The 17,419-nt window shown below is 40.7% G+C and overlaps 1 protein-coding gene across 3 annotated transcripts in view; it reads right to left on the reverse strand.

Moving 5' to 3' along the window:
• Window positions 1-16,047, reverse strand: part of gabra3 (gamma-aminobutyric acid type A receptor subunit alpha3) — a 93,048-nt gene extending 77,001 nt beyond the window's left edge. The window contains exons 1-2 of one of the 3 annotated variants that reach the window (XM_044223232.1): window positions 15,411-16,047; window positions 15,137-15,209 (exon numbers count right to left, since the gene is read on the reverse strand). The gene's annotated coding sequence lies outside the window, so the exon portion shown is untranslated. The remainder of the gene's footprint in view (window positions 1-15,136; window positions 15,210-15,410) is intronic. The other 2 variants (XM_044223231.1, XM_044223233.1) reach the window with 2 other exon arrangements.
• Between the last annotated feature and the right edge of the window lie 1,372 nt (window positions 16,048-17,419).

The raw sequence follows: 17,419 nt of genomic DNA on the forward strand, positions 1-17,419 counted from the left end.
TTCTTTTGTAAGAGTCAAGTGGGTCTTTATACAACATCACTGACTCATCTATCCAACTTAAGAGCGCATCTCTGAAGTGGCTTGATCAGTAGCTATCGATCACACTAACAGGCAAAGTATCCATGGGCAGGCCGGCGATTCAGTGTAAGTAGAAGCTATAGTCATTACTAATGTGAATGACAGCTATATAGCATAACTGTAATTGGAATGCAAGGTTTCACTCTCTGGTAATAGCCATACAAAGAGCAGTAGAGTTCAACACACGCACTAGACTGGCCCAACAGAATAATTTAAACCATAAATCAAACATCCATGCTGTGGTTCACCTTGAAGCTCTATAGGCTTGTCTTTGCCACTTAGCCGGAAATTGTGTTGAATATCGTATCCTATCCAAACAAGGATATACTGTAAAGCTTCAAGGATGTGCAATATAACAACATGTGCTATAAGGGGCAATGTTAAGATGAATGAGGCCAATTTCAAAACTAACGAGCTTGATTCATTTCTGGAAATAAATGTAATCTGATCTGTTGCTATAGTAAAGCAGCACAACTTCAGTAAAAGTGAAAAACTCCTGACTGAAACGATGTATTAAACAAATTTGAAATCGTTTTTTTAAATTACTCATGGATATTTCATAAGTATTTGAATATATGTGCAATCTATTTTAACTTGGAATGAAATTCAAATATTTGTGCTGAAACAGTTTAATACTTTTAACAGGTTATTCAGTGTCATATGTTATTATAAATGTCCATATTTTGAACAAATACCGTCACTGAATTTTAAATAGGAAAATAATATTTTACCTTATCATCATTCAGGCAGATATGTAGGCGTGTATGCCATAGGCAAGAGTTGGCCACCCATTTTCCTATATGACACAGAGGGATATTACTGATGGTGTTCTTCCCTGAAGTACATTAGGCTTGCAAGAATTATTTTATCTTATCTCAAGAGCAGATACTGTGCATCAAAAAAGACCTTACACTGCAAATGTGAATCCCACAAATCTAGGCACACACATCAAGTTTCATTACCTTCTTATTACACCACACAGATGGATAGAAGACATATTTAAATTTGATCCATGAATGTTGGTGCTGCGCACATGTTCATAAATAAATAAATAAATAGCTTTTCCAGTATCCTCCGCCATTATAATCCCTTGAGTGGAATGAGGTGGAGTGTGACTATGAACAGGGCTGTGATCTCCTTTGGGTCCTGCTGTTAGTCTCTGTGGATGCGATGTTTACTGGGGCTTTTTGTGTGGCCAGTAGGTTCCCACTTAGTGTGAATGATGGCAGCTGTGAGGGTGCCTCTGGCAAGTGTGACTCCAACTATGGCTGCTTGGTCTCATGTAGCATACAGCGCCAGCTGCTCAGGTTGTGTAGCACTCCAGTGAGCATGACTGATTGTGGCTGAGGTAAGCATGTCTGAATGCAGCAAGGTGCAACTCTGGCTACAACTATGGCAGATCACAGCAAACAGCAGCTCGGTGCAGCTTAGAGTGTGCCTGCATCACCCCAACTGTGGCAAGTGTGACTGAGTATCTGTGACGAGCATAATTCTGGATGCTCTGTGTGGGCTGCTGCTGCACAGGCTAACAGACTGTGGTGAGAGTGATTCTGGTGATCAAAGCAGCTTTGACTGCTGGTGCAGCAAGTTATCGCTCTGGTGGAGTTTGCTGGTTGCGCAGAGGTTGTGATGAACACAACTACAACAAGTGTGACTGACTGCAGCTGGGGTGAGCAAGACTCAGTTAAGCATTGTTCATGCTACTCTGTTTCAAGCAACAATGGGAGTGTGGGGTTGATAAGCTCTAGTACCCCCTGCAATCTGAACACAAACTGGTGAGTGTGTTTCTGGCTACAAATGTGGCCATGACACACGTTTTTTGTGGTGCAATCAGAGGTAAATGTGACAATGGAAATCTAGACTTGAATGGCAAATGGTTATATTTGGTTTAGATATAACCATCACATGTAACATAAAGTATATGTACATACAACATGCTATTAAACTAAAGTGGAGGCTTACAATATGTAGAATGGATTTTAGAAAGAAAAGGCATGTATTAGCTAATTCAAATCAGTAACTGAATAACGCCTATGATATCTGCCGAGGGATAAATATTACATCATAGCTAGCTCAGCACTGATTAGACCTACTACACTCATCATCACAATTAAGAGTACACTGGTTCAGCTATGTGACATCAGGACACCCAGTTATCTTCAATCTGAACTTAATCTGAACAGTCTTAACAATAGATTTGTAGGTGTGACGGCCGTAGCCAGTAGGCGATTTGTTAATTTTTAACAGGGGATGGAGGGTTTCCCGGTTCGTTTCATTCACCTGCAACTAGCGAACTGACTCAGGTGAGGACTGGGGTACACTTTACCAAATAGCTGTTCCAGTTGGTTGCGGGCAGCATGTAGCACATGAGCATTTGCGGTCTGGTCATCTAAGTGTCATTATGACTGAATCCTAAAACATTTCTTCTGGCCAGGAATGAAAGCTGATGTGGTGCGTTTCTTGGGTAAACCAAACCAGGTAGTGCCTCCTGTTCCTGCTGTTGGTGAGCTGTTTGAACGTGTTACTGAAGACTGTGTTGGTCTATTGCCCAGAACCAAGTCCAGTAACCAGTTCCTGTTGACTGTAATGTGTGTTTCCACCCGTTTTCTTGAGGTAATCCCCTTGCGGAAAATCACTGCACCAGCCATCACTAAAGCTCTCACTAAGTTCTATACCACATTGGGCTACCAAAAATTGTGCAGACTGATCAGGGATTCAATTTCCTTTTCTTTCTTCAAACAGACTTTGCAGTCTTTAGATGTTTTCTCATTCGGTGTCCAGCGCATTTCATCCAGAGTCACAAGGCATGCTTGAACGCTGGCATCAGACTCTGAAGTCCATGTTGAGAGAGTACTGTCATGACACGGAAGGACTGGGATGAAGGTGTGCCTTTTGTTCTCTTTGCCATTCCTGATGCAAAACAGGAGTCCCTGAGGTTCAGCCTGGCTGAACTTGTGTTTGCCCACAATGTGCGTGGCTCTTTCAGCTGAAAGTGTTGAAGGAGCAGTTCATGTTTGATTCTTCTTCAAATACTAATGTTTTGAATTTTGTTTCAGTGTCAGGAGTGTTTGCATCATGTGACCTCGTTGGAAAAGGAAACTCTCTCGTTCTCCCAGAGCAGCATGAAACGGCTTAAGTCCTAAGAGACATGCTTAAGTCCTATCATTCAAAAAAAGCTGCCCTGGGGGCGCCGGAACACACTGTGGAGACTGCTGTCCCTGACGCAACATCTGCTTCCTTGGATTGTGGGGGGTCTGTGTCTGATGATGGTTTGGCAGCGCTTTTTGATGGTCCACGTTTGTTTAACTCTCAGTTTCTGTCTAGTGTACACTCACATCTGTCCTACCTTCCTTAAGGTCAGTGAGCTGACATACTCAGCTTGTTTCACTCTTACCCAACTGTGTTTGGTGACGTGCTGTCACGTACTAGTGTGTTACAGCATGACAATGGAAATGGAAAAGGGAGAAAATGAAGAAAGAGATCAACTATCTGTTAGAAAATGGCTTAGCGAAGCCCAGTCGCAGCCCCTGGAGTTCGCCATGTTTACTGGCTCCTAAGTTTCTGCACAGATTTCCAAAAAGTTACCGCAGTAACTGTGCCAGACTTGTTTCCACTGCCTTGCATGGAGGACTGCATTGCTAGCATTGGTCCGACTGTTTTTATCACCAAACTAGACCTACTTAAAGGGTACTGGCAGGTTCCTTTAACACCCAGAACATCTGACATCTCAGCTTTTATCACACCAGATCATTTTATGCAGTATACAGTTATGGCATTTGGTATGAGGAATGTGCCCGCCACTTTCCAGCGCATCATGCACCTAGTGTTAAGGGATGTGCCCCATTGTGATGTGTACCTTGATGAAATGGTGGTGTACTCAAATGACTGGGCTGACCATGTTTCCAGTCTGAGAGTGGCTGAGAGTGTTCCAGCGGCTTGCTGAGGCGTCAGTGACCCTTAACCTTAACCCTTAAGTGTGAGGTCGGTAAGGCTGTTGTCACTTACCTAGGGAAACAGGTTGGTCACAGGCAGGTCCGTCCAGTAGATGCCAAAGTTGCAGCTTTGTTCTCTTATCTGGTCCCAACCACTATACGTGAACGCTGTCATTTTTTGGGCATGACCGGTTACTACCGGTGTTTTTGTAAATAACTTTTCCGTGGTGGTTGCCCCTCTTACCAAGCTGTGTAGTCCTGCTGTTCCAATTGTGTGGACTAATGACTGTTGCCATGCATTTGATGCTTCTAAGTCTCCTTTGCAGCGCTCCTGTCTTGGCTGCTCCTAACTTCTCTCTTTCCTTCAAGCTAGAAGTTGATGCTGGTGCTTCTGGAGCTGGTACTGTGCTTTTGCAGGATTGCAGGGGAGATGTGTGCCATCCTGTGTGCTACTTCTCAGCAAAGTTTAAATGCCACCAGATGAACTACTCCATTACTGAGAAGGAAACATTAGCCATGCTACTAGGCCTGTAGCACTTCGAGGTGTATGTTGGCTCCAGTCCATTCAGTGACCGTGTACACTGTCCACAACCCTCTTGTTTTCCTGGCCCAGATGTACAACCACAACCAGTGGTTGTTGTGTTGGGCTTTGCTGGTACAAGGCTTTTAAGATCAAGCACAAGAGGTGAGAAGACAATGTGGTGGCTGACACGCTATCTTGTGGGTGAGATGGTTAATAACTTCCGTTCCTATAAATACATTCCTTGATACATGATACACCATACATACTTATGGTGGTGGCTAAAATGGGGATAGCCTAACTTTGCAACCTATGCACTTATGGAGTAAAGTGAACCAGGCACTAGTGATGTTGGGTTCTTTATTAGTAATCATGTCACAGTTATCGGTTGATCTTATATCCAAACAGTTAGTTTGTTCTTATGGGAGGGGGAGTTACGGCCGTAGTGTCATTTGTCTCTTGTTGTTGTGTTTTGTTCTGCTCTCTCTCTCCTGTGCTCCCCTAGGTACTGCCCATCCCCCTTCTGCAGTGGGTGGTTGAGCACGGCTGTCTCCACTTGCTCATCAGGGTCGGTAAAGGCTGAGTGAGGAGATGCAGACGGGGCCAGAGGGTCATCCAGCAGGTTTTAGTCTGCGTGTTGCTAACTCGAGTTGCAGTGTACTGGGATTGGTAGTCTAACTCCCTTTTTGGGGGGAGGGTGTTTATAGTGTTTATTTCTTGATTAGCATTCTACTTTGGTTTCAGTTATTGTGTTAAGTTTATGTATATACCTATATTGGCTTTTCCTTGTGTTTATAGGAAGCTAAATTTCTGTTGTTTTGGGTGGCTTTTGTTTTTGTATTTATCTAAGTTTTTAATAAATTACTTATTTGTGCTTATACTTTTCCTTGATTCTTTTTCCCTGGGTTAATTTTTATTGTTACTCCCCTCTTCCCCTGGACATATTCAGGGAACATTACACTAAGACTCAAGTGACTGATTAGTTTGAAAAGACTCACTGAGCTGTGTACTGATTTCTGTACCAACAGCTTTGAGCCAACTTGTTTATTGACTCAGAGTCACAATTAACAACAGCCTTAACTGATGCTTGACACTGCTGGCTTGAAAAGAGTCAGATTGTGCTCCAAACGTATATACATACATAAAAATGATACATTTAGCTAAATAGTCACTTTACTTATATTACCTGCCAAAAGTAGTGAGTTACTTTACAAAGTTAGTCTTTGTGGACTACTTTTAAGGAACCCACTTAAAATCATATCTTTAAAATGCGTCTCATGGTGAAAGTCTCGACTTGCACAGAAATGATCATCGTGCACCTAGTGTTTTTTCCCCCCCATCTCCCTCTGAAAGGTAAGGTGGCTTTCATTTATTTTGGTACCACTGATATACAGTAAACTAGTAAGATCACAGTCTGGTCTCAAAATAAACAGCAGCCGATGCACCCAACAAAGTGGTGAGTACTTTCAATTCCTGAGGCACAGCTCAGAGTGAATATAATGTTCTTATCATTCTCTCTTGTGAGTTCAAAGACGTGAATGTTTAAAAGTTCTGTGGTTCAGAAGAAAAGAACAACATGTAGTGCTGCTGGGATCCATGTGGTAAAAACACCAATATTTGAAGTTTTATGGAATATAATAGTAATATAAAACACAAGTCTTTCTGACAACACTCCCTAACATTCCCTGACTAAATAATATGCATTGGAGTATTGAATTCTTAATAATACTAAGTAGACCCATGCCAGATCAATAAAAGTATTGTAACAAATGAGTGTCTTGGTCCTTTTCAAGAGGCCCTGCAGTTTGTTGTTAAGTCTTTCATGACCTACCAGCCTGTATCATGTTGCAACTGAATCTTACTGCAGAGTCTACTGTTCATGTCAGGCCACAGTGCTTTTATCTTTTCAAAAGCTCCTTTTCACAAAAAAGTACTCCGAATACCAAGAAATTACACATTAAACACACATTACCACTCACACACAAAATAGTCATCACCAATCAATAGAGTCTGATGAGACTACTGCAGAAACAAATGATTAATCAATTAGTCAGTCCAATCGACAGAAAATAATTAATGGTGATTTTAATAATTGATTCATTGTTTTTGCCATTTTATTAATTATTGCCCATTATCAGCATAGACACTGGATTTGAATTGACGTGTCACTTGGGTACAAATGATTAATTTTCATGCACTTTCTTTGATGAGACTTCAAGGCCAGTAAAACTCCAACAATAGCTTCCATGGAGTTTGTATTCACTAAGGCTGTCCTGCTTCTTTTTTTTTTTTTTTTTTTTACTTTCCTCATTCATAATTGAAAACAGGCAAACTTACTTCTTGAAAACCCTGACCGTTACTTGACACACAACACTAAACACAAAGCACTGGGTCATTCAAGTTTAGTGTGTGTGAGCCTGGTAGTTAATATTCATGTCTGCTATATTGAAAATAGGAGCAATCACATGAAGAGTGCCAACAGGAACATTTGAATTCACTTTTGTATGGTAATTTAGCTTTATATCACTTTATATCACCACTTGGTCCTGAATTTTTATAAGGACATTACATGGTTACTGGAAATGTGAAAAATCTGACTGGGATCTGAGTAAACAAACCATGCCATTCAAATACTTTTGGCACCTTGAAATACGGGCATGTGAACACAACTATAGTACATTAATAGTTAATATGATGTGGCTGAAAATGCCTGGAATTTGAATGCACATTTAACAATATACAAACATGCACATTCTGCATCGAAAGCTTTAATATACAGCTAGCAATGGGTAGAGAGGGACACCAAAGAAGGCCATTAATAATTGGCTAGATGACTTGAAATGGACAGTAAAGATGTGGCTACCAACTGGAAAGTGAGTAGCCAGCAATGGGTACATCCTAGCATGGGTAGAAATGGTCAACCAGTGACCAGAAAAAAGTGGACACAGACAATCAGAAACAACCAGAGAAGATCAATAATGAAGAATTCTTTTTTTCCACCATCAGTATACAGTATATCATTGACTTATGTACAGTATCAAATCCAATGTTAACACTGTAATCACAGTGAACTATATGGTGATGCTGCATGTAATCAAAACAAACCTATAGCTGCAAAAATTAGTCGATTAATTGATTGAAAGTAAATTAATCAACTGTGTTGATAATCGATTAAGTTATTTTTCAAGCAAAAATGTCAAACGTTTGATGGTTCCAGGTTCTCAAATGTGAGAATTCCTTGGTACATTAAAGTAAACTGAATATGTTTGGGTTTTTGACTGTTGGTCAGACAAAACAAGAAATTTAATGATGTCGCCTTGTGCTGTAGGATATTGTGATTGGCATTTTTCACTGGTTTCTGTTTTTTTTTATACACCAAATTTAATCTAGAAAATAATCAACAGATTGATCTATAATGCCATGCAGCCCTAAACAAAACTAAAATTTGCTTAGACAATATCAATTTACACAAAGGAATCGTGTCTCACAACATCATCATATCATCTCGATATGATTGATTGAAATTCATTTTATTATTGCATTACTCTCCGGCCATCCAATTATATGCATGTATCGCAGAACTGGAAAAGGTCATGTTCTCCAAGGTAACCTGTGACAGGTCTTACAGGAGGACAGAATCACTGCTGCAAGTCATCTGGTCCTCTCAGAGAACTGTGATCACATTCTTGGCATGAAGTCAAACTCGTTCAAGGTGTGTGTCAGAGTCCAGCAAAGTTGTCCCCTTGCTTATTCGTGATGTTAATGGCTATGCACCAAGGCAAAGCCAAGGTCTGACACTCCACCTCAGTGACATTAGGATGACATCCCTGCTGATTGCAGAAAAATGTCATCCTTTCGGCTTTTTGTCTGACTGGTATTTGTGGCTGTGGTGAAGTTTGCTTTATACATTTGTGCATCAAATTTCTAAAGATATAGTTACACATACCGTTTAATGTAACGATCGGCTTCCATTCTCCTCTTTAACATGTGCTCTTTACAGAACACATTTACTTTCATTTGAGGAGATGATAAAGTCTTTGTATGGCCCCAGTTTTAGGATTACCTAAGGATTGAATTAGTATTCATAGGTTTGCCCCTATAGCTGTTGTAAAGGTCTTACATACAGGTATTTTTTAGTGCATTGGACACTGCAGTTTATGTCTGTAGTGTACATTTTTAGGCAGGATGCAGTATAATGTTAATAAAAGCTCTTCTGGCAGGCTGGTACCAACCAGGTAAAACCTTAGCTATATGAACGATATTTTGTTGAGGTATATTGTGTCTGCAATGCTCCTTCATGGTCTATTAAATGTAATAAAGTGTTTTTTGATAAAAGTGCTTGCGGGGTCAGAAAATTTGAGAAAACCATGTTTTATTATTACCTCTCTGTTAGTTGTAAATATTTCATGGATGAGATTAAAAAAATTATAAATTATCTTTAAATTATATCTTAATAGGATTCTAAGCGCTCACAATGACTTATTTAATACTGCAATGCCTGCTTTATCTGCCTTAACCATGAAGCTACTACAACATGTTCAAAAATGCTGCAGTGAGGCTTTTAACAAAAGCAAAGAGACAGGACCACATCTACCCCGTTTTAGCATCTTGTCACCGGATGCCTGTTTCTCATTGATTTTTAGAACTGCTAATGTTTTTTAGTCCTTGAATGACCTGGCTCCAACATGTCTCTGAACTTAAGATTCAGTATGACCCTGCAAGCAGTCTGAAATCCTCAGACAGGAGCCTCCTGACAGTTTCTAAGTCAAGGTTGAAGACTAAAGGTGACCATGATGGCTAATGAATGAGCTTCCAGCATAGTGACATCGCAATTAAGGCCTTTTTTAATCATCTTTGATGTTTATTCTTGTTGCACCCCTGCTGCCTTGTCTGATCTGAGTATTTTGCATTTGTTATCCCCATGACTCCCTCTGTTTATTGAGGCATTTAGGTTAGTCAGTCATTCTAACCTTAACTAACACATTTCCTGCAACAAATGCAGACAATCGGATAGTTATTGTTCTTGACAGGAACAATTTATGCTACAGTTAAATGATTTTACAGTCTAAAAAGATATATTTCAACAGCTATCATCACACCTACACCATGTTTGAGCATGGCAATGCAATAGTGATGTAAAATAATCTCTGTGAAAGAAATTTCTCTATGCTGTACCTGGTGCAATAAAGAGTAGGCTGCGATAGCATGACGGTGGCCAAACCTTACACACATTAAAGTGCCCACAATCATCTGGCAGCCCATGATAAAAAAAGACTATGGTCTCAATAGTGAGCTTACTTACGAAGAAGGGAGCTGTTGATTTATGTGTAATTTTTTTTACTTTGAGTTACATTAAGAACTTTTCAGTCCTCTCCATAGGCTATGTCTTGAATCAGTGTACATTCAACTTGCTATGTGACAATGTGATGAAGAGTTCTAAACATGGCTCAAACGACAAACCTCCCACTGCACAGGCAGGAACTCGCTGTCCACTAAAGCTACATCTTACAATTGTTATTATTCATTAATCTATAAAGTGTCAAAAAATACTAAAAAATGCTTGTCATAATTTCCTAAAGCCCAAGGTGACATCTTCAAATTGCTTGTTTTGTCCGACCAACAGTCCAAAACCCAACGATATTCAATTTATTATCACATAAGACAAACAAAAGCAGTAATTCCTCACAAGTGAGAAGCAGGGACCTGGGAATGTTAGGCATTTCATATTTCAGCGATAATTGTTTAAGCTCTACTGTCCACCACCACTGCCTCCCATACTCTTTGACATTACAAGGTTTTTGAGTGAGGCCCAGGTATTATCTTAAGGCCAGTTCCAGCCCTTGAAGTAAACACGAGTTAGACAAAATGCTTTGGGTCATTTGCACATTTTTTGATAGATAGATAGATAATATGAAGCTGGCCAAATCAGTTAACAGCACTATCTACATGAGAGTGCACTGAGATTTTGGCCTTGGTCTCGCATGTTTGATTATTTTGCTTTTATTATTTTGCGCTGTGCCGGGAGCAGATGCCCACTCAGTCAGGGAAAATTGCAACTGAATTTTGGATTCATTGCGCACTGCCAAAGTAGGATCACACACACACACACACAATTCACAGTTTTTCTTAATTAAATATTCTGCAGCGAGCACCAGGCTGTCGCAGGATAACCACAAAAACTTTGAGGCTCTTTCCCAACTCACATCTTGACATCCCACACAGGTTCCCAGTTGTTGCAGTATAAATAATGTAGAAGATGGTGGCACACTCGGGACACTTGCGACACACACGATTTATCCAGGTCCATTAAAAAAATCGTAAGACAATTAAAGCTTCTCTCCTCTTGACATCACAGAAACCCCTCAGGACCGTCAGTTCCCAATCCCCTCTCCATATCTTCAGCCAAAAACTCTGGGTTACCGAGGCAACAGCTGTGTGCATCGTCTTTTTTTCCCAATGTATGTGACAAAAGTAGCGCCCGAAGCACAATCACTGCAACAGAGGTAGACCTGTGACTGAGATGGTCAACATGATAGAGCAGAATAATGGCTGCACATCTAACTGTGTGGGTTAAATTTCATAGAGATACAACAGGAAACAAGAATTTGTTAGAGAGAGAGAAAAAAATACACTTTTTTGGATCGTGTACAGGAGGTTATGCAACCATGTAAGGGTTTAATTGTCTATTCCTGTGTGCCTGGAGCCTCAAAAACACCAGAAGTGCGCCACCACTCCTTCTGCACATATCACACTTGACTGCAATTTGTGCCATGCACCTTGATTCACAGAATATGCACCCACTGTCTGTACCAATAACCTTCAAGCTCAAAATCTGACCAGTGTCTTGGACTTGAAAAGCCTAAAATACCCCCTAATCCTCTGCCAACTTCAATCAAAAGTCCAATATTTAATGCTTTACTTCCTTTTTTGTGCCAGTTGATCAAATGAATGTATGACTGGGGTAATGCTTCACTGGACAAACAACATTTTAAAAAAGTTTTACAGTTTTAAATACAGCTGTTATCTTTCTTCAACACCATTTCAGGTCTTGAATGTGCATAATACAATCTAAGACATTTTAGTTTCTCAGGGCCTGCAGACATTCTGCCTCTTCAATATAGCTGGTCCTGATATGAAGCTTTAGGCTCCTGGAAGATTCTGACATTTGAGAGATTTTGACTGTCAACCTTAAAGGTCACAGTAAACCCTGAAAGGCATATACGGTTAAGGAGAGTAGGGGAAAATCAGTGAGAGCAAGGCGGCATTATACTTTCTACAACCTCCAGTAACATATGGATTCAACTTCTTGAAAAAAAAAAGAAGAAACCTATGAAATCAAAATAGAGACAGTTTTATTTCAACATTACCAAACATGCAGTGTTCATGGTGGCTCCAATCTGAAAAGCTTAATTTAAATGCCCGATGGGATCTGTGATTTCTTGCTTTTTGTTTGTAGAACATGATTCTGTGATGGTGATTTTGTCCTCCCTTCCTTCCTATGTACTACAAACGCAGTGAGAAACAAAAGGTGAACATTTGTGGTGACAATGGATCCTGAGGACAGTTATTGTTAGAGGATGAATGTTCATGAAATCATTTAGAGGCAAGTGTGCTACACTGTGCAAAATTTCTTATTCTACCCCCACAAAACACTGCTTTCGACAAGCAGTTTACAGCTAAATACAAAAATATACTTTTAAATAACAAATCTAATCTCAATGATAATCTAACAAGATCAATTTGAACAGCGTAACTGTGCAACTGTGCCACAAGTTCCAACAGTCTTTCATCAAACAATAGCCGATGATTTGCTCTGCACATAATGTACTTGTTGGAAAATATTTTATGCAGTTTTGGCAAGAAGTTGTAGTCCCTAAATTACTGGGATATGCATTCATATGACATCATTCTTGTCAGGAGTCCTCTGCCTGTGCTAAAATACAGTAATACACATAATTTATTTGTGGAGTTCTTACATAACAAAATACAGATGTAGCAGAAGATTTGTACAGGATTATGATCAGTGACAATCACAGCAATGATCATGAACCAGTGGGCATCTGGAGGTAACATTATTCCTGTGTGAATGGAGCTTTAGTGATTAATCATACTCCTCTCCTGCACATAAATGGGGAAATGATGGGAGCTCACCAAGACAGAGAATGAATGAGGTAAGTAAAATTCTTGGAAGCAGTGGATATGTTGAGAAATATATGAGAAATTATAATGTAATGCAAAAGCACTCCAGAACCTTAAAATATTCAATTTCTTCACTTCATCCTACAAATTATGTTTGGTTGTGCTGGATAAGTGAAGTAAGTGTGTCTCCATTTTTCCCTGTCTGTATTAACCCAGCATGGCCTTCTCATTGTCCTGCTTTGTTCTACTTCTCGTCATCTTTGCCCCTGTGGAGCCAAGCTGTAAATTTCCCCTCAAAGCCTCTTGGTCATGACTGACATGATCATGGTCGTGGCTTCAATACACTTAGAGGGCTATTGTGATTACCTCCTGTCAGCTGTTATCTTTATCATCATCAGACAGTAGCTTTATGCCTTAGTCCCATCTCCACTTGAGCTGTATGTTGGATTTCCAAAGCAAGCTCCTCTGTAGGGCAATGTGAACATGGACAGTAGTGGAGGGTAACCCTTTTATTTAGCATATGGAGTCATTTCCAAGACATGTTGTAAACATTAACATTCATTTATGGGCAGAATATTTCCCTCCTGCAAAAAAGACAGTGCTTCCCTTTAACACTCTGGGAGACATTACCCTCATTTATTTTGTAATCACCCGAGATACTTTACATTTTACTGCATCATGCCTTACTCTGCCTCGAGGAACAATATAGAAATGCTACTCGTTTTATTTGACTGCATCTGCATGCAGAATACAAAGAATAGCAATTACAAACAGATCCTCTAATCACGCCACTTCAGATGTAGCAGGTTCACTAAGTCACAGATGCACAACATATCCGTCTGTAACTCTCGGAAAAAATAACGCCCTCACCCTCAACAAAATCTGCTCTCCCTGACACATTCCCTGCTGGACAATAAATCTGAGTTTGCTTCCCTTTCACCACACAACCATTTACTGGGAAAAGGAGCTCTCTGCTCTGTATGTCTCAACAGATGAAGAAGCTGGCTGAGAAAAGTCATTTACTTGTGGTCACACTCATGAGTCCAGGGAGTCATCGCATTATGAGCCCTGTAGCGTGCAGACTGAGATATGGCAGGGGAAAGGCTGCGAGGAGCTACAGATGACTGTGCATCACATCGAATGAGAGGTGTGGTAAAAACATGAATATGTGATGTGCAGAGGAGGAACTCCTTAAAATGTGACAACTCAGGCAGGCAAAGGACAGAGCGCAGAGTGGGAAATTATCCTCAGAATGAAAGACGTCTTAAAACCCTGATTTGGATGATGTCCAGTAATTAAGACCAGAACATGGCCTCTGACATTGGCTGGTTGAAAAGCATGAAAAGATGAAGCTAATATTAATGAAATATCATGGTTCTTGCTGATGTGAAGTGCCTGTATGTTGAGCCTGTTATATACATCTCGTCTGGAAAAGTGCCAATCACCACATTGTGCACACAGATGCATCAAAAATAACAATTTTTAAGAGCATGGGTGCTCAGTCAGGGACCTTCTCCCATGCTACCATGTGTTGCCTATTTGCGTGACCCTGTGTCTTCATGGGCAGCAAACAAACAACAATGCAAGAGTAATTCTGAGAGCCTGTCTCCTTGTGTAGTCTGTTGACCTAATTTTACATGATTTTTAAGAGGGAGTTCCATGTCCTTCTGCAATGAGTGAGATGTTTCAGGAAGATTTGAATTATTTAAGCTGTTGGGACTGATGTTATAGAAACATCATTCTAGTTGGACATTGCTCAGCATATGTGGCTACTGACACACTACATACCATGCATGGTCACCAACAGGGGTAAAGAGGGAGAGAGTGACAGGCAGGAACAGAGAGGGAGAGAGGGATTGTGTTTTTTTTTTTTTTTTTGATGAGGCAGGCTTATGTCTCCTCATTATGTGCTACAGCAAAACACACAACTATATTGCCTTTAAATTATTAAGAGAAATAAATGAAGTGATAAACGTGTGGCCATATGGCAATGTTAGTTTTATCACAAAAAGGCACCACTGGCTTTAATTTAATTTGAGTGTTGTTGTTGTTGTTGTTGTAGGGGGGGACGACCAGACCCTTCGCTGTAACGGGGGTTTTATTCAAGGTTAAGTTAGCCTGTGCTCAACAGTCCTGTCACTGGTTGCGGTAGCTTGTTTCTGACAGGATTTCCAGCACGCTGGGTCAAAGCGCGAGGCTGGAGTTACAGTGCAGGTGCGGATTTATGATCAGAAACGTCACGCGCGCCGTCGTTTAATTGCCAAAGTAACAATTATCGCTCGAGCCGTAGTGTCGCATTGTGTTGTCATTTGACTGCTCTGAGAAAACCATTTAACACCGCCATTGTTTGAACTGCATTCCCACAAATAACAAAAAAAAAACAAAACAAAAAAAAAACCCTACCTACATTTGTTGCTTACGCTGCCCAAACAATACTTTCAATACCGTAACGGAATCGTTATCATACCAGACAGCAGTGTAGCATGCAGCGCCGCATCCTCACATCAGCATCATTTCCACTTTCAGCATGCGAGTGAGACCTGTTAAACCATCAATTATACTGCGGTGGCTACACAAACAGCAGTTGTTGCATGTGAATGAAACATTGCCATTTAACACAATTGCAACTATCTCCAGCTATTATCCTGGCAGCTACATGTGCGAAACCTAACAAATCACGTTACATTAAACACACCACGCCACACTTAATGGCTAGTATTTAAAAAAAAAAATAGTCTCACCAGCAGCAATAAAGATTGTGTTGTTGCTCTTTCTTCTCTCTCCCGACTGGGTTTCCTTGGAGTTAATGAGGTTCTGACGTTTGGTCCGAGTGATTTCTCCCTCGCCTGTTATTGTCCCCTGGGTTTGGATTTTTTTTTTCCAGCGGTGAAATAATAGGAAAATCGGCGTCCTCTCGCAAAGCTCTGCCCTCTTCAAACTAACCTTCCCGCCCCCTCCTTCTACCCACCTCAGATTGGTGCTGGCCAGGAGGGGCAAACCCTGAACCCGAGGGCTGGTTTAGAGGCGGTGATCTGTCACGCGGATCAATGCCCACATGGACGTGCGGTGGACGTTTGCGGGAGGGCTCACTGTTAACCGACCCGCTTGTCAGTGATGCTCTCGACAGCTGGAAGGGACTCTTTCCCCCCTCCTGGTGCGTTATTGCACAACAACCTCCCAGGCGAGGAAGAGCAGTGAGTGGGCCCACTTATTCAGCGGGCTCCGCGGTTTGAGCACTGACGCAGGGTGCCCAAGGTCCAACACCGACTAACAGAGATGCCAAGCCTTTGAGCTGCTGCTGACAGTGATATAGCAATCTCATCTGAGTCATTGCAGTAGAAGAAAAAAAGGGAGCAGATCATTTCCACTCTGTGACCTTGGGGTGGTGTGGTCTAATCAGAGAGAAGAGCTGGGGAATAATCTGGGCAGGGGGAAGAGAAAAACGAGACATCTCATCTTCATCTCAAAATGTGCCCAAGGTGCCCTTATGCAAGGCATGTAATGTCACCTCTAACCCCTGCTCATGCAGCAGCAAATCGTACAAGACTGCGCTTGCACTGTGTCAACTCCCAGATGTGTTTGTTTGAGTGTTTGTGCCAGCAGCGAACAGTCTCTGACCTGATTTTGTTCTCTGCTATTTAATGTACATCAGCTATATTACAACTGGCAAAAAAACAAACAAAAAACAAGACAAAACTGATATGAGTGACCTGTCAGATTTCAGCTCACATCTAAATGAAATATTACAGCTCCATGGATTTGATTATTGCTGCTGTCAATTTGCAACATGAATATCCTTTGGATTTATTGTAAAGCATAATTCTGAAACCACATTGACTCCTGTTTTGTTTGCTAACCATGCAATAGACCCCTGATAAATACCCTGCTAAATGTGTTTACTTTCATGTTACATAGCACACATGTTGCTTTCATGTGTTTTTTGGTCAAATAGTTCTAAATCTAAAACAGAGGCCGCCTCTGTCAACTTAACAAAGTGATGGCAAGTGAAGTGACATATTTATCCTGAGTCAAAACCCTCATCTTTGACATTACACGTTACAGTGGTGTTCAAACTGCCCTTCAATATAAAATATTACCGCTATATGTTACATCTACAGTATTTGTGCATCTGTATAAAGTATTCTCTGATAATGTTGGTGCTCTGGATGCTCATGCGGTCAGACTGTACTGTACAGTGGTAAACTTAATAAATACTTAACATTCATGAGTAATAAATGAGCAACTTTTGTAGACAAAGCCCTCTGAGATTTAGGTTATCATATCATATCATTAGTCTCTAATGAATTTAGAAAGATAGACAATAGAAGAATTAAAGGATAAGTTTGCTGTTTTTCAAGCCAGATCTTATTTAAATTTTGTTTCCTAACTTTTATAATAGTCCATAGGATGATTTTGAACAGCTTAATTTTGGGAAACTCACATGGCTTTAACACAGTTCAGTGGGGCAACACAAAGTCAACAAACCTGTTGAAAGCATGTGACTGTGACTTTTGTTTTTACTTAAACACAGTACTTAAACTGTCACCACTTTCGCCACCCGTTGCATGGCTTTTCTGGAAGGAAAAGGGGAAAGTGGGATTCCTCTCTGTGAGGTCCATCCCAAGGTTCCTTGCATCTTGTCCCTAATTAAGTTTCCTTGGAAGGGTTTCCCCTCGTTCTCACTGAGGGCCTAAGGTTGAAGTGCCATTTTCATTTATCATTTTCATTTATTGTTTCATTTTAAAGCCCT

The sequence above is a fragment of the Siniperca chuatsi genome, linkage group LG14 (genome assembly GCF_020085105.1).
Source record: "Siniperca chuatsi isolate FFG_IHB_CAS linkage group LG14, ASM2008510v1, whole genome shotgun sequence".
Lineage (NCBI taxonomy): Eukaryota > Metazoa > Chordata > Actinopteri > Centrarchiformes > Sinipercidae > Siniperca > Siniperca chuatsi.